General features: G+C 39.9%; 1 long non-coding RNA gene across 1 annotated transcript in view; it reads left to right on the top strand.

Moving 5' to 3' along the window:
* The window catches only part of LOC145722340 (uncharacterized), a 34087-nt gene that overhangs the window by 11546 nt on the left and 6173 nt on the right, over positions 1 to 16368 (top strand). The window contains exon 3 of the long non-coding RNA XR_014146548.1: positions 4597 to 4689. This is a non-coding gene — a long non-coding RNA (uncharacterized LOC145722340). The remainder of the gene's footprint in view (positions 1 to 4596; positions 4690 to 16368) is intronic.

Genomic DNA, 16368 nt, shown 5'->3' with positions numbered 1-16368 from the left:
ATATTTTCATAAGATATGTCCTAACCATTCTAACCCCCTAAGATCACTCTTTCTTGTCCAATGTATGTCACCTTTCTTTCCTTAATTTATATGTATGTTCTTGATCCTACAACACTTAATAATTATTATGATTTTGTAAAGTAATTCATTTTTTCATTTAGCAGGTTCTTCCTCATTGTACTTCCCTCTAAAGTTCCTTGGATATTCTGGAATCCTTCTTTCCCCTAAAATTGTCAGAGCCCACTCCATTGAGATGTAGAAATGTGAATTTGTGGCTTACTCCAAGCAGACTGGACCTCTTCAAGATATCGGCCTCCCCTTTTCCCCCAGCAGAATAGATACTTCTTTCCACTTGGCCAAATCTTTGCTCACTTCCCCAGAGTAGCTTCTTCCAATAATGCAGAGTTATTTTGATAGCCTGTTTCCGCTTCCTGCCAGCTTACCTAATTGGGCACCAGTTTCACCAGTTTCACTTAGCAAGATAGGGAAGAGACCATCCCTTGGATCCCTGAATATGTGATTTTTAGAAGTGTTCTCTCCTTTGGGATAGATATGGATTTAGTACGAATGGCTTTTCCTGCCTGGGTTCAGCTGTTTGGGACCTGGAAAAGACCCCTTATTTGGGAGGATTCTAGACGAAGAAGAGTGGGGGCATATGTTGTTAGCGATCTTAGTCTGTATCTAGGCTCAGGGCACTTGGCGTGCTCCTCTCCAGCCCCTGTCCATCAGAATGGGCCAGCTCTTCCCTGGGTCACTGTCCTTCCAAGCCTTTTCAGTAGTCTGGACTCATCACTGTTTGTTTCCCGCCAAGTCACATTCAGAGGAGTGTGAGATCCAATTACCATTAGCTCAGCTGCTTTATCTCTGTTCAGAAGACAAGCTTAATAAATCACAGCATTCTTCTGGCTAGTTCTTGCTGACTATTACAAGCCTATCTTTGATGAAATGAAAGTATATTCAATATATTCAGTATTTGTATTCTAAACATATCTATTATGAATCCTATCCTTCTTTTTCCAAGGGGAGAAAAACATAACAATATTCTTTAGGAAAATTCTCATGCATTAGGCTGGTACAGTCTTCATCTTTCCCTCCCATTTCAAGGTTAGATAACCTCAAACAACCTAAGACATTTGAATTTCAGTCAGTCAAGCTTCATCCGTGTTCTTTTTAAATGTAGATTCTACATATTCCTGTTAACTCTATTTTAAAATAGTTTGTGTTTTCTCAGTCTTCTTGGGATTGTTTATTACATTTCTAACCAGTTGCCCATATTTCCTCTTGTACTTTCCACAAGAAAACTACAGAAGATTACATGGGAAGCTTTTTTAAATTCATAGGCTTGTGGTCCTTTCCTCAGTGATTCAGCTAAGTCTGGGAATGGGGACAAGGGGGGCCTGTCGTCCAGTGTATTTGTGTAACTCATCCGAAGCCTCCCATCCCCACTTCAGTTGAAATTCTCTGGATGACAATTTCCACATACTGGTAGGCAGCTGCAGGGTACATCCTTCTCTTATCTGACTTAATGCCTCACTTTCAACTCAGTGCCTCAGTTTCGCTTTTCAGGTGTGTGCCCTGAAGAGCTAACTTAGCAAGTGTGGGGTGTTCAAGCCCTACATGCTACAAAGAGACTGGCCCTTGACCTTCTTCTGGGAGATAATTTCTGAGCCTCTATACTATCCTTTCTGATAAGAGAGTCTGTATACAGGGGGCCTTGAGCCGTGCCAGATACTTTATGCTAACAATGTGAATTTTGGTGGGGGCCTTGGACTATAGCTTATTGGCTTGACCTCTGGAGGGGCTGGAGACTGAGCAACTAAGGTTAGCTCACAGACACATGGCCACACCCATGTGACTGATCCCTAATGCCACTCTTGACACCAGTGCTCCAGGGAGCTTCCCTGGCTGGCAGCACATCCCGTGTGCTGTCTGCAGTGTTGCTTGGAGGCTGAGCTCTGTCCACCCACCTCCACTGGGCAAGGACAACTGGCTTCTTGCTCCTGGTCCTGCCTGGACTCTGCCCTAAGCGCCTTTCATCTACGCCGGTTTTCACTGTAACACACCATAATTGTTAGCGTAACACCTTTTCTGTGAGTCTTTCTAGCAAACCATTAAACCTGAAGGTCATCTTGGGTGCCCCCAACTTAGGATGTAAGAGCTTTTGATTTTACAAGACTCCTCGAGAAAGGAATAATGATTTCTCTCTAATATGCTGAGTTCCTTTTTTAAAGAGAGTTCGTTATATGTTAAAAAAAAAAAAAAAGATGATAGTAGGAAGGGAAAAATGAAGGGGGAGAAATCAGAGGGGGAGACGAACCATAAGAGACTATGGACTCTGAGAAACAAACTGAGGGTTCTAGAGGGGAGGGAGATGGAGGGATGGGTTAGCCCGGTGATGGGTGTTGAGGAGGACACGTATTGCATGGAGCACTGGGTGTTATACGCAAACAATGAATCATGGAACACTACATCTAAAACTAATGATGTAATGTATGGGAATTAACATAATAAAATAAAATTAAAAAAAAGAGTTCAAACTGGATGTTAAATTTTATGAATATACTTTTATCACCTCTAAAGGTATTTCCTTCAATTTTGTTTTATTCAGATGATAAAACGTATTGTTTTCCTAAATTTGATTTTTTTTCATTCCTGAAATTACTGATGCTTAGGTTGTGCTGTATTTTTTTTTAACATACCGTTCTCTTTGATTTATTAACATTTATGATTTTATTATGAATGATTGGCATTTTGACTTTCATCTTTGTCATACCTGGGCAAAACTTTTAATTGCTATAATTTAAAAATATTTTATAAGAAATCTTTCTAAAATATGGTACTTCCTGCCTCCTTGAACAGAGCACTCTACCCAATTTAACATTCTCTTTACTCACTACCCCCATTTTGAGCAATATGATGTGTAATGGGCCCTCTGGTCCCATTGAGGTATGAGCAGCTGCTGCTTCTACATTAAATACTCCCCAGTCTTCTCTCTGGAGTTCTTGAGTTTGCTTTTTTTTTTTTTCCTATGCCTTCAAGTCCCACTTCTTTCTGTAATAGTCCCTCTCTTACCTTTACTTGGCTCCTTTTTAATGGCTGTGGGATTAGAGGCTGCATAATTAAGCTTGTTATATAATGATTTCCAAAATGAGAGTAAATAGACTCTGAGTAAGAGCCTGGGGCCCTATTCTCCAGATGAAAAACATCCGCTTCATGTCATGGATTTTTAAATATACATTTTGGGTTTGGGGAGATAGTTTACTCCCTTTTTAGTTGTTGGTTGTTCCAGAGAGTAGAGTCATAAAGTTAATTGGTTTGTTTGTTCATCTGTTCATATGTCCATCCATTTCTCCAACTGTCTGTCCATCCCTTCACCTGACACTTACTTCTTGAACTCCTCCACGGTGCTGTAGACCAGATAGCTGAACTTGAGTAGGTAAGACGCGGTCTGCAAACCAGCGTCTGCCTCACAAATAACATGGGGGCGCAGTCTGAACTGTGTTGTGGAAATTTTCAGTTAATAAAGAACTTTTACTCATTGGGGCACCTGGGTGGCTCGGTCGTTGGGCATCTGCCCTTGGCTTGGGTCATGGCCCCGCATTGGGCTCCTGCCCTCTCCCACACCCCCTGCTTGTGTTCCCTCTCTCACTGTGTCTCTCTCTGTCAAATAAATAAATAAAATCTTTTAAAAAAAAAAAGAACTTTTATTCTTTTATTTTTTAGTGTTATTCTCTCTGGTAGTAATTTTCATTTCAGATTTTAAAGTTTTCGTAAGAAGAATACTGTGCAGAAAAGAGTTAACATAGCAGGTCTGCGACTGTTCCCCTTAGAAAGGCCGGCTTGCGGGGTGATAGGCCAGCCCTCGGCAGGCTGGCGTCTTAGAAATTGGTGCTCATAGTGTTTCCAGTCACTATTTAACTGCTGGGTGTAGTTCGGGCTGCCTGGCCTATTGTGCAGACAGCAGGGTTTATGCTGAATGTCTGCTTTCCTCCTGGGAGGGGTTTTGATTCTTGTTAGAGGTTGTTGATGTGTCCAGCCCCCAGTAAAAACCTTGGTCACTTGAGTCTCTTAGGGGTAGAAATATCCCCCCATGTGTTGCATTTTTGTTGCTGGGGAAAAGATTGTTCTCTGACCTCTAATGGGAGGAGGAGAGCATAAGGATGTGCACAGAGTCTCCACCTGTGTCCTTCTCCCTTAGGATTCATCTGTATGTTCCAACCATGTAGCTCTACTGAGTATCTATCACGAGCACATCTCTGAACTTGAGGGTGCTCTTGGGGACCCTGCCACAAATGCCTAATTTTTATTGGTCTCTTACTATGCATACAGCCTAATACTAATCCTTTTACTGGATTGTCTCATTGAATCTTCCCCCAAACAGATCTCTGTGAGGCAGGTCAGTGTCCTCACCCCCCGCTGCCAAGTGAAGCTCTTGGAAGTTCCATGAGGTTAAGTGTCCTGTGCAGGTCCTATAGCTCATACGTTTATTTCGGTGTCTTTATGTTTGCACCTTATGGTGTATTGCTTTCGTTGTTCAGAGGAGAGGTTAAGCGAAGAAAACCACTGAGTCCTTTTTTCATCACTTTATCATCGCAGGTATGAGCACATCCTCACAGAGCCAGACCCAGTCCCAGCATACGCTCTGAAACTGCTAGTAGCCATGACGGAACACAACCCGGCTTTCACCAGGTACTATAACTCCAGCTTTATTTTTCTTGTTTTTCATCTACAGAATGAATTTCATATGTTCTAAAAATGTTAAAGATGATGAGATTCTGAAAGATTAACAATTGAGTTACCGAAGTGGTCATTTCTCAAGTTTGAGGGTTTATGGTATCTCACGTTTATGCGGTTTTGGTCTCATTCTCATATTTTTATCCCTTATTGGATTTGTATACTCTGGAATTCATGATGCTTTAAAATGATAAATTCTTGGGGCACCTGGGTGGACTTCGGCTCAGGTCATGATCGCAGGGCCCTGGGATTGAGTCCTGCATCGGGCTCCCTGCTCGGTGGGGAGCCTGCTTCTCCCTCTGCCTGCCACTCTCCCTGCTTGTGCCCCCCCCGTCAAATAAATAAATAAAATCTTTAAAAAAATTATAAATTCTTTAAAGAGAAAAAACTAACACACATTTTAAAAAATGTCAATTGGTGCTTCCTATTGTACTGAGCAGTTGTTTATTAAATCTGTCTGGTATTTATAGACTCTTATTTTCTACCATTTTGTTAAATTGACATACTTTTATTCAGCAAGGGAGAGCTTTTGCCTCTATGGAAGGTACTACGTGTGATGATGCCGAATATTTTAGAGCTAGTTTCTAGGAGACTGGCACCTGCTTTCAGTCTGGCATGGGAGAGTTTGTCGGAGAGAGCCCAGCTCCATAGAAGGGGCGGAGAAGAGGAGGCCCTCCTTGCTCTCAGTCAAGACAGCTAGTTGTAGTTGTTAGGTGATGGCCGAGGACCTCTGGCTTGGGACACCTCTACGGTTGGTCTTTAGGAAAGAACAAAGTCACGCAGCCCCAACCACCTTGTTTTCATCTGCTCCGTTGTTCTGCCACAGAAGGTACTGCGTAGTGATGAGCCACCATCAGTGTTAGGAGTGAACAGGAAGGTCTGTTTGTAGACTCTCCATATTGGGTGAAAGGCTGAACTGCAACCTTTCTGGTGGCTGGGCCAGGGCACAGAGGTGTGCCATGACTGAGTCCCTGGGGTGCCAAGGTGCTCTTGGGCTTTGGGTCATCTGCAAGGCTGAGGGTGAATGTAGATTTCAGGCCTGTTCCCAGGCTGTGTGCAGCCTCATTCATTTCCAGAGAGTGACATATAAATACTACTTTGTACTCTCAATGTCATGTTGCAAAAGAATTTGGGGAGCATGTACCCTTGCCAATTCTAAATCCTGTGTCTATAGCCTTTTAAAAGTCTGACCAATGAGACTTCCAAAATCGTCACTCAAAGGTACTTTTCTCTATTCCTACATAGAAATTTCATTATAAAGAGTGTATCTGTATTAGAAGTCAAATATAAATTCATATAGTTACTTCTTTCCTGGAGTTTTAATACCAGGTACTAATACTGTATACTAATTGTATCCTTTCATTAGATGGGGCAGGTTGCGTTTACTTTTTTAATGTCGACTCTTGCTCACTCATGTGGCATGCTTTCTAAGCTCCTTCCTCTTTTTGCCAACTCTCTATGAAATTCATCTGAATTTCCTCACCTTGCGGGGAAGAACCTAGTGAAGTTCGTGACTTATATATAATCTTTTTATTTTAAAAATGAGTAAGCTTGGAAGACACTTTATTCTTTTTTTTTTACCTTTACAAGCAGAATTCAATGAACAAATTTTTAAAAGATTTATTTTTTCATGAGAGACAGACAGAGAGAGAGAGAGGCAGAGGGAGAGGGAGAAGAAGGCTCCCTACAGAGCAGGGATCCCAGGATCTCAGGATCATGACCTGTGCTGAAGGCAGATGCTTAACCGACTGAGCCACCCAGGCGTCCCCTCAATGAACTGATTTTGATAAATGTTTTTCTTCGCTTTGACAAGTAACATCTGAATATATTGTCTGTGTATTACAATCCAGCAGTAAAATCAAGAGGTCCCCTCAGCTTCCTCGTTTCCCTCCCACACTGCCATACACAGGTCTCTCTCCCAGGGATAATAGTTGTTGTTTTGGTGTGTGTCTGTCCTGAATCTTTTCTGGCTGTTAAAAGTCAGTATGCATATCAGAAATAAATGGCATTGCTTTCTGGTTGTTGATTTTAAAAAAAATCATAGATAGTACCCAATAATACATAGATGTATGTATTTTTCTGAAATTTGCCTTTTTATTTATCAAAATTATTGGGAGATTTTTTATATCAGTATTTATTCATACTCTTGGTGATACCTTTGCTAATGGATGGAAATGAGATTTCATTTTGCATTTACTTACCTACTGATAATGTTGAACCTCTTAATGTTTATTTACTATATTTAATTGTAAAAGGTGCATAGCCTTCAGTTTCAGTTCTTCTTTGAAATATCTCCTGTAGAGAAAAACTCCTATATATACAAAGATTTTCACACAGGCAAATAATTTTTAAAATGAGAAAAATAATTTTTAAATTATAATATAGCCATAATATACAATACCGTGTAACAGATTAAATGGGCAAGATAAATTTGAATACAGAGATATCCAAATAATTTTGTTACCTGAAACTACTTATGACCCTCCCATTTAAATACCACCTTTGCTGTATATAAGGTTTCTTTCTGGATTCACTCTTCTGTTTGTTTGCTTTTCTTTCTTTCCTTTTTTAAAAATTTATTTGAGAGAGAATATGCGTGCAAGAGAGCACAAGCAGGGGGAGGGGCAGAGGGAGAGGGAGAAGCAGGCTATCTGCTGAACAGGGAGCCGGATGCGGGACTTGATCCCAGGACCTTGGGATCATGACCTGAGATGAAGGCAGACGCTTAACTGACTGAGCCACCCAGGTACCCTGTTTGTTTGCTTTTCTTATGGAAAAGGCAAACAGTTTTGACTGAGGCTCCAGAGGTGAAGGGCAAAGCATTAAAAGCCTATTGCCATCCACCCCACCTTCTCCCCACCCCACACCTTGAAAGGGAGGTCCTAGGCCCACAGGCTGTAGCACAACCTGTGTGCAACTTGCAAGGTCTATTCACACACCTTGACGGGAGGGATGGGGAAGGGAAAGTAATTAGACTTTTAAGTTTGTTTTTATTTCCCTAACTGGAGTTGTAAAAAAGTGTTAACATTTTGGAATTGGCAATAGATTTCCATTGGGGGGGAAATATATATATATGGACAGATAGATATAGAGATATAAAGATACATACACATATATATAAACAGATACAGATATGAAGATTTGTATATAATATAGATCGATATATCAAAAGATAGATATTGAGAAGTCTTGTTCCTTTTTCTACCCATTCTGTTCTTCCTTCAGCTTCCCATTATCATAAATGGCTAACCACTTTTGTTTATGTTGTGTCCTAATTCAAGCTAATGTGAATATGTATTTTCTCATTTCTCCCTTTTACACACAAGTAGCATATTATGTATGTTTCTCTGCCCCTTGATTTCTTTTTTTTTGCCATTTAACAGTGTATTCCCAACATTTGTTTCTGTAGCAATATATAGAGAGCTTTCCTGTTAGGCTTTATAGTTACAGAATCTTCCATTGTATGGATGATGTATCATAGTTTATCTAATTAGTGTCCAGTGGATAAACTTGAGCTCTAATCTTGCAATATTGCAATGAATAATCTTCTATATCATCTTGTATGTATGCTTGTACATCTTATGGGATACATTCCTAAACTTGGTGTTAAGGTATCAAAGGATAAATGCATTTGACAAACCTTTTTAAAGGTATGGCCAAATTGTCCTTCATGGGGATTTTACCATTTTCCATCTCCAAGGGACACGTTTGAGGATGCCTGTTTCCCTGCAGCTTTGCCATCAGAATGTGTCATTAAACTGGAATTTTTCCAGTGTGATGCGATAGGTTATTTCAGAGTAGTTTTAATTCACATTTCTCTCATCATGAATATCTCTATTGTTGGGGCATTTGTATTTTTTTGCTCATGCTCTTTGCCAACAGTTTCTTTGTCTTGGCAATGCCCCTCCTCAAACTGAATCACCTCCTGCCTGGCTTTCCATTGCACACGTACACCATAGTCTGCTAATCCATTTTACTTTGAACAATTTTCCAATTTTTTGCTGTCTTGAATAGTTTGGCCAGTGAGTTTTCCTTTACATGTTCCTTGGTGAATCTATGCACATGTTGCCATTGGGCACCCATGCTGGAGTGGAAGTATGAGCTCACAGAGCTGGTGCTTCCCCAGATTGAGTAGATACTGCCAAGCTGTTTTCCAGATTCATTGTACCAATTTGCATTCCTGCTGCCATTGTGTGGTTGTCATATAAGCTTTAAAAAAATTTATTTTAAGTCTGGTTTATTGAGGGACAATTTACATAGACTAGAACTCACTTATTTTGGCTATACAGTTTTCTGAGTTTTGAGAAACATGTACAATTGTGCACCACCACCTCTATCAAGATAGAATATTTCCATCACTCCAAAATGTTCTCTTGTGCCCCTTTGAATATTAGCTTATACAGACTGTTTGCTTGGAGAATAATACGACCAGATTGATTTTATATTTCATTTTAATTTTTAAGATTTATTTTTTAAGGGGTGCCTGGGTGGCTCAGTTGGTTAAGCGTCTGACTCTTGGTTTCAGCTCAGGTCATGATCTCAGGGTTGTGAGATTGAGCCCCCCTCCCCCTCCTCCATTGGGCTCCTTGCTGGGTGTGGAGCCTGCTTAAGATTCTCTCTCTCCTTCTGCCCATCCCCTCACTTGCATGTGCGCATGCACATGTGCTCTTTCTTCCTCATATAAATAAATCTTTTTAAAAAAGAGAAAAAGATGATTTTTTAAGAGTTAATACATAACACAATACAAATTTCAGTATTTGAAAGAGTATACAGAGAAAAGCATATTTTTACCCAAGGAGAAAGCCACTCTTCTCAGTGTGTGTGCGCGTGCGCGCGCGCGCGTGTGTGTTGTTTTTCATACAGATGGTAGTATGCTATATGCACCGTTCTGCACTTCTTTTTAAAAATACATACCACAGCTTTATTGGGATATAATTCACATACCATCTGTACTTCTTTTTAACAGATGCATAGGCATTGCATTTTACGAATACTCCATATTTATTTAACAAGTTCCCTTTTGGTGAACATTTATGTTTTTCTAAACTTTTGGTATTATAAAACAAAGCTACAATTAATGACATAGACCATTCATCCCATGTGTGAATATATATGTGTAGGATAAGTAATGAAAAGTGGAATTACTTCATCAAAGGGTACATAAGCCAGCGATTCCCAAACTTATCTGTACATTAGTGTCATCTGGGGAATCTTTTAAAAAGTCCGAAGACTGGCCACACCCCAGCCCAACTAAATAAAAATCTCCAGGCACCAGTAATTGTTGACTCTCGCAAGGTGATTACAATGTGCGGGCGAGTTTGGGAAGGACTGGTCTAAGCATTTGTATTTTGACAAATATTTCCCAGTTGCCCCCCATCTAGGTTGTGCAGTTTATTCTCCACCAGCAGTGTATGAGAGTGCCTATGTTTGCCAGACCTTTACCACATTAGTGTGTATATTTGTTTGACCTTTGCCATTGTGATAGGTGAATATTCCCTCTTTGTTACTAATTTCTAGTTTTCTTGCTTTGTGATCAGATCATATTTTTGTTTTTACTAATTTTTATTGGATTTTATTTGTGGTATAATAGGTCAGTTTTTGTGAATGTCTTATGTTTAGTTGCTTACTGTAACTAAAACAAAGTTAGGTCTAACCCTGAAAAGAGTGTCATTCGTCCCTAACTTTGGCCCGTGTCTTAAAATGGTAACTCATTAACCTAGGAGATTGTCCCCAGTCACTTGGTAGCAGTGACTTTTAGGCAAAATGCCTAAAGTGTATATCAAGGGTAGAGTGCCTTAATTTTTATGTACAGATAGATTTCTAGTAATATAAAATAAACATGAACAATTTATTATAAATTTAGCTTATTTATTGGCTCCATCTGCATCATGTTCTTTGAAGTATAGTCATTTTATCTTGTATTTATAATTGAGCCTTGAACAATGCAGGGGTTAGAGGCATGGTCAAAACTCCCCCACAACTTAAGGACTAGTAGCCTAGTATTAACTGATAACATAAATAGCCAATCAACACATATTTTGTATGTTATATGTATTACATACATACATAAAGTAAGCTAGAGAAAAGAAAATGTTATTAAGAAAATCATAAGGAGAAGAGATGACATTTATAATACTGTACTGTATTTATAAAAAAAAAATCCATGTATAAGCGGACCCATGCAGTTCAAATCAGTAATGTTCAAGGGTCAACTGCATTTAGAGTTAAAGTACCAAATAATAATCAGTAGAATATTAAATCATCCTATGCCAAGTGCAACATTATTTCATTGTGTTTATTCTTATTTTAGAGGATTCTTAGGGGATAAAGAAATCTTCAAAAGCTTAGTCAGAGCAAACTATGAATTTATTATTCCTTCAAATAAGAGACAAGAGCATGATCAAATCTGCATTGTATCTGACTGGGATTTTTTTTTTTTTTTTTAAACACCACTGCCCTGGTAAATCTAGTTTCTGACTGGGTTTATAGCAGAAAGGTAAATTGTTTACCACATTGGTCCAACATTACTATCAGAAGGGATGTGTTAACTCCTCTGAGCTCTGCCCTTTTCGCTCTCCTTAATTTTACAGTAGGTTGCACTGAACCATTGTTCTCAGGGAGAGTGCTACCCCAGGAGCTCGTTTCCATTAAGAGCTAATTAGCTTTCAGCAAATCTTCCTTAGCAAACGAATTGAATTTTAACTTCTTGAATTCTTTTGGAGCAAAATTTACTTCTTACCTTGAATTGCAAAAGGTTGTCTATGCTCTGTATCTAAGGATTATCATTTTAGTTTGCTCAAAAAATGTTAGAGCTGTTTGTCTTATGGCAAGATTCACAGAAATGCCTTTTGAAGAATAAAATTTTAGTGGTCTCTTAAATGAAATTCATGGTGAATCCACGGTATAGCCTTCAGTGAAAAATACTTCTGCCTTTACAGTCACCAGGCTTCAGCTGACTTCCTTCATTGGTTTTTGGTTCATTCGTTCGTTCATTCATTCAACTAATCAGCAACTACTGAATGATACAAGGATAAGAGACAGTTAAAGTTCTTCCCCTCAAGGTGCTGAGGACTTAGTGGAGGAGACATTTATCAATAGGGTCCTATAAAACAGTGTAATAATTTCAAAGGTACAGTCATGTCTAGAAGGTTATGGGAGCAACTAAAGGAATTTAACCCAAGTAGTTGTATGATTTTGGCCAAGTTTTTTTTTTTAACTTGTTTGTACCTAAGTTCCCTCATCTGGAAAATGGGGGTAATATTAGCATCTGGTCTGCAGAAAATGCTGTGTAAATGTTCCCCTTCTTCCTCCCGCCCCTTCTCCTTACTTCTCCTTTTCGTATGATTAGAGGAAGGATTAGCAAAGGAAGTATTCCTAGAAGAGGTATCCCCTTTGACAGTAGAAAGAAATGTTTGGTGACACCGATTGAAACCAGAGCTCCAACACCCTACAAGGAATTGGAAGGAAGAAAAAAAAAACAGTTTTTCAATAACAGAAACAAACTGTATGGGGCTGTCTTACTAGTTCGACTGCATAACAGAACTGTGGGAGCCATAGAGAGCATCCCCCCCGCACAAGACGCCTGCCATAGGCATTTGCCTTTTAATTTATATTCCTTTTTTTTTTTTTTTTAAGATTTTATTTATTTATTTGACAGAGAGAGACACAGTGAGAGAGGGAACACAAGCAGGGGGGTGGGAGAGGGAGAAGCAGGCTTCCCGCGGAGCAGGGAGCCTGATGTGGGGCTCGATCCCAGGACCCTGGGATCATGACCTGAGCCGAAGGCAGATGCTTAACGACTGAGCCACCCAGGCGCCCTGCCTTTTAATTTATATTCTTAATAACATTTGTTTTTGCCATATTCTGATATATTTTAATTTAAATTTTGTAGCCTGATGAAGCTAAAAGCCCCAATTATCAGAAATGTCAGAGATGTTTGAGAGGTTTCCCTGTCATTAAAATAAGCCAGTTAGGTGTTTTTGCCCCCTCAGTTAGCTGAATTTACCCAGTTAAATATTTCCTCTGATGAAATCTGTGATTGAAATTACTATGTAATACAGTAACGCTTTATTGTTACAATTAGAATGAATTGATTTCTCCAGAAATGATTTGCTGCTTCTCAGGTTGTCTGTGGCTATCAAAAAGCCTCATCATGAGAAGCAAGTCAGTCTCTGAGTCTCTGCAGCTCCCATTTCCATTCTAGGGTCACTCTTTTGTGACTACCCCATTTATTCTTTACGAGCACTCGCAGAATAAAACACAAGGTTTTACCAATGGGCGCCGAGCCTTTGAGCATCTATTTTTACCTTCTCTTTCCTCTCTTGTGGACATAGCCCATGTTCAAGTGTTCCTAGCCACTTGTTCAAATTGGGTACATATCTACACTTCTTACTAAAGTACAGTCATTTCGGGGGATAAAGCAAGCGTAAAAGATTGAAAATACTGAGCCATTTTGGGTTTGTGCCTTTCACCAGTTCCTTGAACCAAAAAATTTATTTTTTTTTTTGTTTTCCTTTCTCTCTGCCTTGATTTGGGATTATAGTGCTGCACCCTTGTTCAACACGTATATTGTTGGTACTTAAATATTAGTTGAGGAAAATTTGGAAATTAAATTAAAATTGCCCTAATGATCAACTTTGCTGGGGTATTTTGTGTACTTCCACTGAGATTATCCTTTAAACAGTTAGAAGCATTGTTTTGCTCTTGGAAAGTTCAGCATTTTTTTTCCCCCCCCAGGAGAGTTCTTTTTCTTCAACTGCTAGTGGTGATTAACTGTCTTTGAAAACTGTTAGTAGAATAGCACCTTGCAATCGAAAGCTATTTCTAGGTCAGAGTGGATGGTTTCAGTTGACTTTTTTGCTGTGACATTTACATTTAAGGAAAGCATTTAGAGTTTATTGTACACCTTTGCAAATAGTGCTTTCCCAGTTGTGTATTGCAGAGCCATGTTCAATTTGAGTGGGGATTCAATAAAGCTTTTTGTGTTTCACAAGATGCTCTTAGGTCTGTTGACTTACCCTTGTCATCTAAAGAGTTTGGCAAACTGTGGCCCACAAAGCCAACTGGCTTGCAGCCTGTCTTTCCGTGGTTTGTAAGGTAAGAGTGGTATTGACATTTTTAAAGAGTCGTAAAATTTACAAACACACAGATGCATCTGAGACAGAGACCTTGTGTCCAGCAAAGCCTGAAATATTTACTTTCTAGCCCTTTTCACACAGTGTTTCCTGATCCCTGATCTAAAGGAATAGAACTTTTTTTTTTTTTGGCCTTTATTCATGAGAATGTAGAAATATTAAAATTTTAAAGCTGTTAGGGAACTTTGGAGATTATCTGGGTGTTTTAAAATGTAGATTTTTTGCTGTTGGTGTGTTGAGGTGTGGTGTGGTGAGGTCAACAGATCAGGTGAAAACTGTCCTGGAAAAGATAGCGTGTTATACTCACAGATCCAAAGAGGAGGGAGTATACCACGCCAAAGGCAGCCACATGAAGAAGCAACAGGGTCATTCAAGAGGCATAGGAAGTGAGAGGCAAATGTAGACCAGAGCCCTTATTGTAGTTTACAAAGGAAGGAATGGGTGAACAGGTTTAGGCTTGACTAGTTTGAATAAGTTCACTGGGCTGTGGGAGTATAGGGGTTATCTCTAGTCATCTGGTACCTGGCCCTGGGGTGAATAGGGGCCAGCTCTGGTCCAGTACCTGGCCCTGGGGTGTCGGCCTGGCCTGGAGTGGAAGAGCGCCATAAAGGAGGCATTGGGGTTATGGCTCTGGATTGGTTGGTTTGCACAGGAAAGGCAAGCTCAAAGGAGAGTTGTTTGCTGTTTCTGAGAATCAGTTGGCCCTGGGAGGGGCATTCCCTCCAGAGTTAGCAAGGCCTCAAGATGTTAAAGAAACAAAAATATAGAATAAAAATACATGATTAGTACACTGGGCTAATGTCTTCATTTTATACATAAGGAAAATGAGGTCCCAGAGGCAATTGGTGTGCCCCAAACCCCAAGTCAATTTGAAGATCAGATTTTGGATCAGACTTCCTGGTCCATTGTTCTTTGAACTACCCAGCAGAGCCACTTTTAAAAACAAACCCAAGTGGATATCACAGTGGACTTTGGAGTCCTCTTAAGTTTCATTGCATCACATTTACTTAGAAGAGTGGTCCAGTTCCTCAACACAGTCATCTTCACTGTCATGTGGATCTGTTAAGAGCAAATGCATGATTCTCCTTTGTGTCCCTCTGCCATCATCACTAGGTTCTGGCACCATCCTTCTTTGATTTTTATCACTGTGGCAGCTCTTGGCACAAATGTGGTTAATAATATGATCCTGGTTCCCGGTTCAATGGAACCTCTTCCTTCCCTCATCCTCCTAGGTTTGGGACCCTCCTGTGCTGATGACTTAAAAAACACCACCTGGGTTGAAATCCCTCGTCATTACATTAATCATGCTATAATTCATTGCAGTATTTCCTATAGGAATAAATGTAAGTGTTTATGTAAGCACTCACGGAGTAAGTATTCAATTAATTCTCTCCTTCCACCCCAGCATTCTGTTTCTGATGGAATTATGGAGGGACACCAACCTAAAACCTTAGGAACTGATCCAAGGCATTCTCTTTTCCTGAATGATGTGTGAGGAAAATCAACGGTAATTGAAATCTGTTTCGATGTTATGTTTTCAGAAAGAAAAAACTCTTAACATGGTTTTTGCCTGCTGCTGGTGGAAGTATACACTTCTGCTTATTTTCTTCCATTATCTTGCTTACTATCATGGAGATTTTCCCTAAGTTTATGGTGAGCTGGTGAACATTTCATTGCCTGTCCTTACTGTATGGGGTTCAGTTGGGTCCATGGAGATAGTTTGGCTCTCTCGTCAGAAACAAATTAATCTTTGAATATTCTCATAGCAGCCTATATGCTTGGTCATTTCAGTTTTCCTCTTTTGACTCATGTGGGCTCAGTGACAGCTCTCCTTAGGGAGTGGCAGGCAGCGCCTGGCTGGGAGTCCTACATGTTGGTGTCTCTGGCCACATGGTGCCCAGACTTGAGCCGCTCACCGCATGTCACGTCAGAAGCCAGCTTTTAGTGGAAGTGTTTAGTGAGAGAGGCCCCTGGTATTTTGGGGGCTCCAATCAACAATTCACAGTTCCTTCCTTCTGTATTTAAATAAATGTTCAGAGATATCATCATCTTTAACAAAGTGATACCTAACATTTTCCCCTGAAGTATTTCCTTACTTGCCGATGAGAATTCATTTGCTTCCTTTTGGTTTTTCACAGAAGCTCTTAAAGTTTTGCTCTTTATTTCCATCATAGAATTATGGACCTTCAGGGCAGAGTCAGCTTTGATAGTTTTCTACTTGCAAGAAAAGTTAGTATTATTCATTCATTCCTTGAGTCACCCCACAAAGAGTTGTGTTTATTGAGATAGAACAGACATGGTCCTGGTTTTCATGAAGCTTATGTATGATTCCATGGGGATCATAGACAATAAACAAGGGAATTGATAAAAAATCTGAATTTCAGTTAGTGGTATAAAGAACAGAAAGCAGGGTTAGAGAATGGGGAGTGATGGGCTGGGGTCAGCTGTTTCCGAGAGGGTGCTCGGAGCTTCCCTGGAAAGGTGGTGGAGTTGACTGGCT

Source organism: Leptonychotes weddellii, chromosome 1 (genome assembly GCF_054177405.1).
Source record: "Leptonychotes weddellii isolate Sample4059 chromosome 1, ASM5417740v2, whole genome shotgun sequence".
Classification (NCBI taxonomy): domain Eukaryota; kingdom Metazoa; phylum Chordata; class Mammalia; order Carnivora; family Phocidae; genus Leptonychotes; species Leptonychotes weddellii.
The sequence above is the reverse complement of the archived record's forward strand: the minus strand, read 5'-3'. Positions and strand labels throughout refer to the sequence as shown.